Raw genomic sequence first — 13,478 nt, 5'->3', positions numbered from 1 at the left:
TCAGATATTACACTTAAGTCAACATTTTCTTTCACATGTCAGTTTGAGATTTTGGTATACATCTGAACTAATGGAAGAAAGCACTTCCCACAATCCTTCACCCCTGCAAAAATCATGTAATTTGTTAGCTTGCAGCTATTATTGTGGCTTGCTTTCATTTATGATGCCCTAGAGCATTCTTCATGTTTTGAGAGTTTCACAAAACCCTCAAAAACTTTGTCTATCACTAAACACAACAACACATTTAATGAACTGTCCAGCCTTCTGCATTTTTTCTTATAGGTAATTGTATTTAAGTACCTTCTGTAGCAACTCCAAGTTATTGTTTGTATGATTGCCTAATTGGCGCCTAAACCAATATACCTACTTTTTGGCAGTATGTCCTATGAATTTACTTTCCAAATTCAACAGTGTCCGGATCATGTATGAGGGTCATTCAATAATTAGAGACAAATTGGTCTGGAGAAAAATCGTTTATTTTTACAAAACAATACTTTCTCTACTTTTCAGTATAATCCCATTGAACATTTATGCACTTGGTCCAACAGGCTACAAGCTTTTTTATTCTGGCTGCAACTAACTCTTTATCTTGATGTTTGAACCAATTTCCCACAAACTTTTTCACATTCTCATTGTCCTGGAACCTCTTCCCATGTAATGCCCCCTTCAGGACACCAAACAAATGGAAATCACTAGGTGATAAATCAGGACTGTAAGGGGGATGATGCAGTTCTTCCCAGCCCATTTTATCAATGGTTTCATGGGTTAGTTGAGCAATATGAGGATGTTTGTTGTCTTGCTGGAGAATCACGTCTCCTCTGAGAATCATGTCGTCTCTCTCTCATGGCTGGCTTCACCTTGTTTAAAAGCAAATCCAAGTAGTACTGGTTGTTCATTGTATGCTGCTCTTCAAGGTAATCACAAAAACTGGACATTCAGCATCCCAAAACACCAACAACATGACATTTCCTGCTGATTCTTCGGTTTTGAATTTTTTCTTGACAGGTGAGTTGGTGTGCTTCCACTCCATGCTTTGTCTTTTTGATTCTGGTTCATAATAGTGAACCCAAGTTTCATCACAAGTTAAATTTTGTTGAGGAAGTGCTCACTTTCTCTTTCATAATGTTCCTTTAACTCTGTGCACACTCTCAACCTTGTTTCCTCGTGTAGCCATGTTAACTCCTTTGGGACCCATCTTGCACATGTTTTGCAGTACTTCAGCTTATTACAGATAATGTTATTATATTACCAGTACTAACTTGAACCTTATCAACTATCATTTCTACAGTCACATGGTGGTCAGCATGAATAATGCCATCAGTTCAACTTTCAAACGAGGGAGTTGAAACTGCAACTGGTCGGCGAGAACAGTGTTCGTCAGTCACTGAGTCGCAACTATTTTTGAGCTACTCTACCCACTTGTAAAAATTTGCATGATTCATACAAACTTCACCATAAACTTTAGACATTGTACAGTATACAGTCACAGGTTTCTCACCTTCAGCACGTAAAAAACGAATAACATAATGTTGTTCAACTAATGTGGATGTTTCAAACTGACTCGCCATCTTGAAATCTATTTTTGAGGTTATAAACAAAACAATGTTGAAACATTAGCTGATCAGGGCTCATCCCAGTGATGCCAACTTAAACCCATGAAAGAACCAAACTTGCCCTACAAACAGTGTTTTCCTCAGACCAATTTGTCTCTTTAATTATTGAATGACCCTCATAATAAGTCTTCCATCAGTTTCTCTAGAATACTACTAAAAACATTGTTATCCAGTTCAGTCTGAAACTGATTCAGTGAACTGAACACTGCTGATTTCTTCTCACTACCCCCAGCAATTCTCCTTAAATTCTGAGACCAGTTCTGCCGTATATGCCAAGAACTCAGCAGCTGGTTTGGCACAGGTGCCATTACTGCTGACCATGCTTCATAAAAATCTGGAAGTATCATCAGAGACAAAAACTTTGGTGTTTACACATTGGATATAAAAAGATGGTATGCAGATATCTCCCCTATTCAAAAATCAAAATGCAATGGGCATTCCAGCACCATAGATGTCAACAACCATAACACACACTTCAAAAAAAGTTTTTCATTACTCCGGTTCCCAGAACTCCTGAAGATAGACATTGACAGTGGATATAGTATCACAGACACAGTCCCTTTGACTGTTCAGAGATGTCACTAAACCTGCCCAAAGATGTAAACAACCATGCATGAGCAGCACCTATTAGACGGAGGGGGTCCGACAGCCAATCAGTTCCAGTCATTCCACCAGGAAGGAGGTACACAGCTCGTGTTGTCTGTAGTTCAACCATGCCTAGATGGTCAATACCAAGGTTTGATTGCATCCACATTGTTACTTTGTGCCAGGAAGGGCTCTCAACAAGGGAAGTGTCCAGGCATAACGGAGTGAACCAAAGCAATGTTGTTCGTACATGGAGGAGATACAGAGAGACAGGAACTGTTGATGACATGCCTCGCTCAGGCCACCCAAGGGCTACTACTGCAGTGGATCACCGCTACCTATGGATTATGGCTCAGAGGAACCCTGACAGCAGTGCCACCATGTTGAATAATGCTTTTCGTGCAGACACATTATGTTGTGTTATGACTCAAACTGTGTCCAATAGGCTGCATGATGCACAAATTCACTCCCAATGTCCACTGCAAGGTCCATCTTTGCAACCATGGCATCATGCAGCATGGTACAGATGGGCCCAACAAGATGCCGAATGGACTGCTCAGGATTGGCATCATTTTCTCTTCATTGATGAGTGTCGCATATGCCTTCAACCAGACAATTGTCAGATATGTGTGGAGGCAACCCGGTCAGGCTGTACGCCTTGGACACACTGTCCAGCACGTGCAGCAAGGTGGAGGTTCCCTGATAATTTGGGGTGGCATTATGTGTGGCCGACGTACGCCGATGATGGTCATGAAAGGCACTGTCGGCAGCATATCGGACAATTCATGCTCCCATCATGCACATCTTGTGAATGACTTCCTTTAGGATAACAACATCGCTCGACTAGAGTGGTCAGCATGTTCTCCAGACATGAACCCTATCGAACATGCCTGGGATGGATTGAAAAGGGCTGTTTATGGACGACGTGACCCACCAACCACTCTGAGGGATCTACGCCGAATCACCATTGAGGAGTGGGACAATCTGGACCAACAGTGCCTTGCTGAACTTGTGCATAGTGTGCCATGGCGAATACAGGCATGCATCAACGCAAGAGGATGTGGTACTGGGTATTAGAGGTACTGGTGTGTACAGCAATCTGGACCACAACTTCTAAAGGTCTCACTGTATTGTGGTACAACGTGCAATGTGTGGTTTTCATGAGCAATAAAAAAGGCGGAAATGACGTTTATGCTGATCACTATTCCAATTTTCTGTACAGGTTCCAGAACTCTTGGAACCGAGGTGATGCAAAACTTCTTTTGATGTGTGTAATAGAAAGCTGAAAATCGTATGCAGTCAAGGCATTAGTGCCATCCATACATATTCTATCTTCTCCATACTTTAGAAGTTGTTCTGCCTGAAAGTCTGTCATTATAACAACAATGGAGTTTTCATCCTTAAAAATTAGAATCCACTTTTTTTCTGTTTAAAATACAGTACTCCATTCCTTCAATCAACTATTTCACACTCACTGCTTGATTTTCATGTTTATTCATTGTATAACTAATATCAGAATCCCTATTTACGTTATGCAAATCTTTTTCCTCAAGAACATGAATTCTCTCCACACTTGCAGTGACTGGGGCACTTCATACATCTTGCAGAACTTCTGCAACAGCCATCCTAACAGAAGCAGAAGAAGAAGAAGAAGAAGAAGAAGAAAATGATGCTACTTGTCTATTTAGATAAATAAAATTCATAATTTCATTTACAAAAAGAGTTGCATTTTTCATTTTACCTACCAACTTTGTTCTCTCATTCCTATGCAGACACATTCTTCCAATATCTTGAGTGTCCCCCACATATTTTGGAAACAATTTTAGGAAGCATTTGTTGTCTGTTACAGTCACTTGCATGTTAGGTGGACACTATGATGCAACAGCCTCCCCCAAGATCAGTATGAACTGTCCAAAACCACCTTATTTTATATGCATCCATGTGTTTATCATACAATTCAGTGCTGCCTAGGGCCTTTTATGCGTATTTTTATAGGTATGTTCAGTTCAGTTTTCCCAAAAACCTATTCTTCTTTGTAAGTACATATAGAATATTCTGGAATGACGTACATTCTCGTGATTGTTAATAGATTGTTGCCATTAACAAAAATACGTACATATGCCAAATTAAATATCAGATCGTGAAATTGAAGTAATAAATGTTTAGCAACAAACATTAAGAAGCTATGCAGATGTTAGCATAAATAACTAACACCTCTAATTACCATAATTGCAATTTGTAAATTCGCTAACACGAAAACCTCATTACGATTCAAATTAAAATAACAATCATCATCCAGTGATGTAATTTCATTCATTATTCATTTTTATGTAATTCACTGTAATTAATGATGCTTGTAAATTATGCAGATATTTACCTCTTGTTGGTTACACCACCCAAATTTACGAAACTCCAGTATTTAAGAAAACATGCGTATTTAATTTATGTAATCTGTTGAAGCACGAGGTGTATACTTCGAACAAAATGTTAGCAATAAAATCCATACAGTCACTAATTACGAAATTAAAGTAAAATCAAAATCATTGTTGAAATCAGATTGTGAATTTATTTTCACACATAAAACCAAGATGATGATAAAAATATTATGTTTTTTGTCATTATATTTTTAACCTGTACAAATGTAACAACAATTAGTTTAGATGAAATTTTTTTTAATTGTAAGTTACATTTTGCAATAAAGTAACAATGGTAGCGATTGTTAAAATGGTACTGAAAGCAATGCAGCAATGGTGTGTGGGAGTCAGTCAAGTTCTGTTTAATTCACGAGTCAGTGCAGTTCAGTTTGATTTTGTCAGTTGTTTTGCACTTACGTCAGTTCTGTCAATTAGCTGATGTCAATAAATAATTTGTCAAGCTTGAAATTTTCGTGGTGTTCTCATTATTCGCAGCATCCATACCATCAATGAACCACAGGCCAACGGAAGTTAAGTAGTAATGTTTTAAAAGATTGTTACAACAGGTACTGCCTATTTTGTTTGTGCTCATACTTTTGAGACACATGGCACCTGTTCCTTTAGCATTGAAACTCTTTGAGGTCTGAAAAAATATTATGACAGTATTTGTAAGTCATGTACGTAGGACCAACGAATTCACTAAAATGTGACTAACACAATAAATGTAAAATACAAACCTGCAATACTATCAAATTCTCTCTCTTGGCACTCAAAAGTAACATCATGGCTTTATTCGAGATTTGTTCTCAGTGCGTTGTAGGAGATGGTTTTGTGGGTATCTAATGGAACATTTCCATCCATTTTAGTCTGGCTTCATACGATGCACCAGAATTCGATGCCATTTTAATACACTACTGGCCATTAAAATTGCTACACCAAGAAGACATGCAGATGATAAACGGGCATTCATTGGACAAATATATTATACTAGAACTGACATGTGATTACATTTTCACGCAGTTTGGGTGCATAGATCCTGAGAAATCAGTACCCAGAACAACCACCTCTGGCCGTAATAACGGCCTTGATACGCCTGCGCATTGAGTCAAACAGAGCTTGGAAGGCGTGTACAGCTACAGCTGCCCATGCATCTTCAACACGATACCACAGTTCATCAAGAGTAGTGACTGGCGTATTGTGACGAGCCAGTTGCTCGGCCACCATTGACAAGACGTTTTCAATTGGTGAGAGGTCTGGAGAATGTGCTGGCCAGGGCAGCAGTCGAACATTTTCTGTATCCAGAAAGGCCTGTACAGGACCTGCAACATGCGGTCATGCATTATCCTGTTGAAATGTAGGGTTTTGCAGGGATCAAATGAAGGGTAGAGCCACGGGTCGTAACACATCTGAAATGTAATGTCCACTGTTCAAAGTGCCATCAATGCGAACATGAGGTGACCGAGACGTGTAACCAATGGCACCCCATACCATCACGTAGGGTGATACGCCAGTATGGCGATGATGAATACACGCTTCCAATGTGTGTTCACCACGATGTCGCCAAACACGGATGCGACCATCATGATGCTGTAAACAGAACCTGGATTCATCCGAAAAAAATGACGTTTTGCCATTTGAGCACCCAGGTTCGTCATTGAGTACACCATTGCAGGCACTCCTGTCTGTGATGCAGTGTCAAGGGTAACCGCAGCCATGGTCTCCGAGCTGATAGTCCATGCTGTTGCAAATGTCGTCGAACTGTTCGTGCAGATGGTTTTTGTCTTGCAAACGTCCCCATCTGTTGACTTAGGGATCGAGACGTGGCTGCATGATCCGTTACAGCCATGCAGATAAGATGCCTGTCATCTCGACTGCTAGTGATACGAGGCCATTGGGATCAAGCACGGCGTTCTGTATTACTCTCCTGAACCCACCGATTCCATATTCTGCTAACAGTCATTGGATCTCGACCAATGCAAGCAGCAATGCTGCGATACGATAAACCGCAATCGCGATAGGCTACAATCCGGAAGTCGGAAACATGATGGTACGCATTTCTCCTCCTTACACGAGGCATCACAACAACGTTTCAACAGGTAACGCCGGTCAACTGCTGTTTGCTTATGAGAAATCGGTTGGAAACTTTCCACATGTCAGCACATTGTAGGTGTCACCACCGGCGCCAACCTTGTGTGAATGCTCTGAAAAGCTAATCATTTGCATATCACAGCATCTTCTGCCTGTCTGTTAAATTTTGCGTCTGTAGCACGTCATCTTCGTGGTGTAGCAATTTTAGTGGCCAGTAGTGTAAGCTGCATCTCGTAAATGCCATTCCCCACTGTGGACAGGGTCTTTTCCTTTATTCAACCTCACGTTCGTTAACTTTCCTCATATGAGTGTAGAGGTTCTTTCACATTTTAAACTCTGAACTCCATCCTCGCACTTACAGAGCATTTTGTGTGAATCACTCATGTTCACTGAAACAAACTGTGGATATGGGATACCAACGGCATGACAGCAAAGTAGTGACACAGCATAGAGATATGATTTCCACATTATTTATTGGTAAGCACAATATACATAATTCATGTAATCATTATGAGTGTACATAGTGTACTGACCCTAACTGACCTGTGGAGCAGCAATCCTCCATTTACCATGTCAGAGATGTTACACAGCCACAGAGCAACCCTTTCCCCATAGTGCAGAGTGTCTGAGGTGGGATGTCATTTGTCTGAAGTGATGTAGGCAGCTGTGTGGCAGTTGATGTTATGGAAGACATGTCATAGTCAGCAAGGCACACCAGGGGATGCAGGCACACCCAAACCATGACGTTGGTGGTGCATCTAATGGGTTGCTGCTGGTGGCGTTAGCAGATAAGGTCATGGCCTCAGTGGCATCTTTAATTGTTGCTGGTTCAGTACCAGTGTTTCAAGAGGGAGGCATGTCGATGGCATTGCCTTGCATTGTTGCATCCACAGGAAGTGTTGTGCGGACTGCGTAAGTGTAAGCTGGGACAGTGATAGAGAGTGTAGCATATGCTGAGAAATGAGAGGTGACTCCTGCCATGTCAGTTTCTGGTAGAACAGGAGTGGTGTGCATGAAACTGTGTGTGACAGTGCTCGCACCCAACTGCCTGTCTGTGTAGGTAGCAGTAATCACCAGGTTGGTATTGCATAACGTGACAGATATGTCATCAGCAGAAAATTGTGAAGATTCACATGCACTTGGAAACTCACTAATTGGTGCATATTAGGAACTGGGGCAGGGAGAGTCTGTTGTAAAAGGTCTACTAAAGTCCACACCGATTTAAGCTTGTTCACTGTCACTGTTGTTTGTTTCCCAACAATTTCTACATCAAAAATGTTTGTATTGTATTTTATTCACACACGGTATGGTAGAGTAAATGGCGATTGTAGGGTGGGTTTCACTGCTTCTGTATGTAGCATCACATGAGAAACATGTTGCCAGATCTTTATGAATAAAAATTCGTTGTATCATGTGATGGGGGGGAGGGGGTGGTACATGGGTGTTTTGTATATGTGTGCGCATGCACGACTATGTCTAGTGAGCCCTGGTCTGTGGGGACTGTCTCATGTACTACAAATTCAGTGGGTAGAGTGACGGGTTTGCTGTATAGTATTTTGGCACGTGACATATCAAGGCCATTTTTATTTGCCCAGGAGAACCCATGGAAGGGCCTCACCCAGGATTCTGAGTGGCACATGAGAGCAGCTTTCATCGTCCGATGCCACCATTCCACGAGGCCATTGGATTGGGGGTGGCAGGCGGTTGTGTTGAATTGGTGGCATCCACATAGGTGGCATAAGTCATTGAGCAGTTGGGATATGAACTGCTGACCCTGGTCTGATGTTAACGAAGCCAGACAGATGACTCTGGCAATCCAACAATTGCTACTGTCTCTGCTGGTATGTTGGAAATATGTGTGGCCTCCAACCACTGTGTCACGCAATCTATCATTGGCAGACTGTAACAGTAACTATGCAATTTGGAAAGTGGCCCTATGATGTCATGGTGGACACACTGGCACCACCCTTTTGGAATCAGTGATTTACCGGAGGTGGGGGGGGGGGGGGGGGGGGGCTGTGCGTGGCAGTCAGTTTTTGCCTGCTGGTGCAATCCTTTTTAATGTTGGGCCTGACAAACTATTCTATGACAAGGCATATGGTAGGGCCCACACCCAGATGTGGAAGGTTGTGCAGAAGGTCAAAAGTTGACACACGCGTGCTCACACATATATGCTACAGCTCTAGGATGACTGGCCGGACATGACTGTTCAAAACATCATACCAAACTTGTTTGGTCATTCCGAGTAGCATGCATTTTTGCAACTGGAGTCTGGTGTCTTGTTTGTTAAACAAGCTGTGGAGATAGGCATCTTTTGTTTGTGCATCTGTGATTCTGTTGAAGTCCAGCTGGGTGGAGTTAGCTGAGATACGGGAAAGATAGTCCACCACAATATTATCGGCACCTTTAACATATCACACATCATTAGTGATCTGTGCTATGAAATCTAGGTGGCGGAATCACCCACGAGTAGAATCTACTGACAGGTTGCAGAATGTATCTGCCAATGGGCAATGGTCTGTATATATGGTAAGGTCCCCCTCAACATAATCTTGAAAGTGACAAACTGCTTCATATATGGCTAGTAGTTTGTGATCAAAAGTGGACCATTTTTTCTGCATGTCTGTAAGTTTGCACGACAAAAATGTGAGCGGCCGAGTGATTCCACTGATCTCTTGCTGTAAAGCAGTCCCAATTGTGTGATCACTAGCATCAAATGCAATAATTAGATGTGTATCAGGCAATGGGTGGGTCAGGGTCATGACGTGTAACAGGTGTTCTTTTATTTTGTTGAAGGCCATCTGCATTTGCAGTGTCCAATTGAGGCATAATTTGTCAGAATATCCTCGCTGCACAATGATTGGGTGAGTGGTAGCAAAGTCTCAGTGCCATGTGGCGTGTAGAAATTTATGACCCTCAAAAACCTATGCAGCTGTTGGTAGTTGTTGAGAAGGGGCAGAGGCATATCTGGTCAGTTTTCTCAGGAGTAGGACGTGTCTCAGAAGCATTGTGGTATCCAATAAAGGTCACATGGGGTTGCCGAAGTTGGCACTTGTCACCACTTATTATGACCTCATGAGAGGCCAGTTTATCAAGGACAATACGCAGGTTGTCATCGCGGTCTCACTCATCTTGCGAAAAGATTACATCATCTAGACAGGAGTGACAAAAAGGCAAATTGAACAGTACACTATCAATAAATCTTTGCCCTGTCTGCACCACATTTTTTACTGTGTGTGACATGCAGGGGAACTCAAGGGAAAGAATGGTGTGATTAACACAGTTTTTGGTAAATCTTCATCTGCCATCAGAATTCGCAGGTATGCTGTTTTGCAATCAACAATGCTGAAAATTTTTGCCTCAGCCAAGATGTGGGAAAAATCATGCAAGTTCAGAATGGGGTAGCTGTCAATGATTGTAGGGGTGTTGAGGTAGCGGTAGTTGCTGCATAGGTGCCAAGTACCATTCTTTTTAGGAACCAGTTTAATTGGGGAGGCTCAAGCACTGTCCAATGAACTTACTATGCCAGCTCATAGAAGTTCCTCCAACACAGCTTTAGCTGGTTTAAGTTTGTGGGAAGCTAGACGGTGGGGGTAGTGACAGACAGGAGTACCTGGCGTGGTTGTAATATGGTGGACTGTACCTTCCCACACCATACAGTTTGTATTTGGTCTAATGGGAGGGTATGGAGTGAGTCCAGAAGGTGGGGCACGGAGTGATTCACTGTCACTGTTAATATCACAAGGTATTGTCCCAGGAGAGCACTTGAATGGTGATTGTTATGCTTCACTAACCTGAGAAGTTGGTCATACTAGCAGCACCATCGTAGGGATCGATTTTGAGATGACAAAGGTCACTGACATGATGTTGAGCTGCATGTAGTGATGTGGTGGCATCCTCGATTCATCTCAGTAGTTGTTTGTTGGTGAGGCATAGGACCTCATTGTCATGATGTAATGTTTCGTATTCAGCTGCCTGTAAGGGTAGCTGGTTGAAAAGTGCATCACTCTGTAGCTTAAGGTCGAGTGGTGAGTCAAGTGGCAGCAGCGTGCCGGCAGGTAGTGTATCACTGACCACACCATGGATCCACTGCTGGCTGACCTGTCGTAATAGCAGGGTGTGTTTTAAACCCAGTAGTAGTTGATAGTACCAGAGGAAGTCATGGGCAAAATAGTCAGAGACTGTCTGCCCATTAAAACCCTGTGTCAGTGCTGTTTTGTTGTGGTGTATAGAGGCATCTTGTTAATGGAAAATGGCCTGGTGTACATACGTCATGTTGGTGTTCTAGATTTGGGTATTCACAGTGTTGTCTGTAGTACTGTGCGTGCTGCCCAAATGTGGCGTGAAACCAACAGTAGTGTTGTTGTGTGTTGCGCTTGGAAGCAGGCGATGCACTTGGTCAGCACAGCCTCTGTTTAAACACAGACGCAGGGCAGTGGCCAGCTGTGGGGTTGACAGTCTCGACTGTTGCGGTAGGTGACTGCTGTCTGCCAGAACCATGAAAGGCACTCAAGGTGGTAGAGGCGGAGGGCACGGCCCAGTTCAGGTCAGTCCGGCTGTCATTGAGCATTCCAGGCCAGCATGGAACGTTGGGGCAGCTCGGCTGGGATCATGCAAAAATGGTTTTTGTGCAGGTTTACAGGGCATCAGCTACAGCATAGTGCTGTTCGTTGTTGATTAGAATACAATGCTGTGATGGTGACTGCATTCTGTCAGCAAGCCGAAGTTTAAACCCCAGAGGTGCCACCTCATGTGCTAGCATCATTGTCTGGATGTTCTCTGGCACTTTTAGGAGCTAACACGTCCACAGTGTGTGATTAGGCAAGAGCATTGGATCAATTAGAACTCTCAGTTGGCACCAGAGCAAAGATGGTACGTTCATGACGAGATGTAGTTGCTACTCAGGCGTGCATGTTAGTCATTGTAACAGTAGCGTCTTGGCAGTTTTGTACTTGCGAGAAGCCAGAAAATCCAAAAGCAAGTTACTAATAAGGTCTGCACTGTCGGGGGTGGTTAAGAAGAGTGGCGAACTTCTCATAATCCCCAATGATGCCACTGGCTGATAAGAAACACTCACTGAGGGCAAACCGCATTGCAGGAGAATCTGTGTGGAATGACGCTCGTTTCGAATAGTGATGGATGGTATGATGGCCGTCAGTGGTTTGATTGAAAGGTATATGTGGCATGACATGGGAGATGCAGGAATATCAGTGTGTGAGACAGGCAGGAAATACAACTCTATGTAGGGCAGTATATGATGAGGTGGGTCATGACATGGTGCAGGAGGCACCAGCATCATGCGGAATTGTACACAGAACTTGGGTGGCTGTTAAAAGAGCAGCCACACATGTGAGTGGAGCTCTGGGGATAACACGATAGGTACAACTTTCCCTGTGTCAGATGTCTGAGACAGCAGAAAATGTATTTGAGGGCGCACATGAGGGCCTGGCACCATAAAGAAGAAGGCATCGTCCATTTATTATCCAGTGTCACAGTCCATGCCTCATGGAGTTCATGTGGACATGCAGTCATTCGCAACACGGCTTATGCAGGTGCGACGTCACTGGAATGTGCGGGGGGGAGGGGTGGGAACAGTACCTCACATTGTCAAGCAAGGTCATGAAAAATACGTTCTCGGAGTCCACAGTTGGTTTTGGTGCTGGATGCAAATGCAAAGCATGGTGCTGGACTGGAAGTGAGTCTTATATGGATGTGGTGTCTGTTCTTTCGGACATGTCCAAAAGAACAGACACCATTGATGACCTACAGCCGTCTAGAACGAAATTAGAATTATATATTAATGACTTCAGCAGCCGACAGGCGTTGATAGATATCAACGGGGACAGGTGAAAATGTGTGCCCTGACCAGGACTCGAACCCAGGATCTCCTGCTTACATGGCAGACGCTCTATCCATCTGAGCCACCAAGGGCACAGAGGATAGCGCGACTGCAGGGACTATCTCGCGCACGCCTCCCGCAAGACCCACATTCTCACCTTTTATGTCCACACACTAGATTCGTAGTGTCCCTACCCAACACACTCATTACTCATGGAAGACAATCTTACCAAGTCCTGTAAGAATTCGGGTAATGTGTGTGCATCCACACAGAAGAAGATAATGGCCGGTATTGCCAGGTGAGAATGTGGGTCTCGTGGGAGGCGTGTGCAAAATAGTCCCTGCAGTTGCGCTATCCTCTGTGCCCTCGGTGGCTCAGGCTCAGATGGACAGAGCATCTGCCATGTAAGCAGGAGATCCCGGGTTCGAGTCCTGGTCGGGGCACACATTTTCACCTGTCCCCGTTGATATATTTCAAAGCCCATCAGCAGCTGAAGGTATTAATATATAATTCTAATTTCGTGGAAGTGAGTCGGTTGTGATGATAGGTGTGGTTGGGATATATGAGTGACACCATAGTGTGTCTCATGGAACTTGCATTTAGTCGTAACAGTCACAACTGGTTTGGAAAATTGGAATGCACAGGTACTGAAAGCTGATGTCAAACCTGATCCTGTGGTCTGTTGGCAGATGGATGATAAAAAAGAACAATGGAGGGATATGGAGCAGGCCATTTTTGTTCAAATGTAATGGCGCTGTGTGAGGCTTCCATATGCTTCAGGTCATTAATGTGAGCACTATAATGTTCATAATCACTAGCACTGGAACAAGCAATGTTTTGTCCTGTGCAAAAGTTGAAAGCATTTAGATTAACGTTTGTTATGGAGGAGGTTGGCCATTGTTTATTGTGATACTCTGCAGCACTTTTGTCTGATGCAAC

General features: G+C 43.3%; 1 non-coding gene across 1 annotated transcript; it reads right to left on the bottom strand.

Annotated features, from left to right (window-relative positions):
* Positions 1-12,557: 12,557 nt before the first annotated feature.
* Trnat-ugu lies at positions 12,558-12,632 on the bottom strand. Its single transcript has one exon. It is a non-coding gene; the product is annotated as a tRNA-Thr (tRNA).
* Positions 12,633-13,478: the final 846 nt, after the last annotated feature.

This window comes from Schistocerca piceifrons, chromosome X (assembly GCF_021461385.2).
Source record: "Schistocerca piceifrons isolate TAMUIC-IGC-003096 chromosome X, iqSchPice1.1, whole genome shotgun sequence".
NCBI lineage: Eukaryota > Metazoa > Arthropoda > Insecta > Orthoptera > Acrididae > Schistocerca > Schistocerca piceifrons.
The sequence above is the reverse complement of the archived record's forward strand: the minus strand, read 5'-3'. Positions and strand labels throughout refer to the sequence as shown.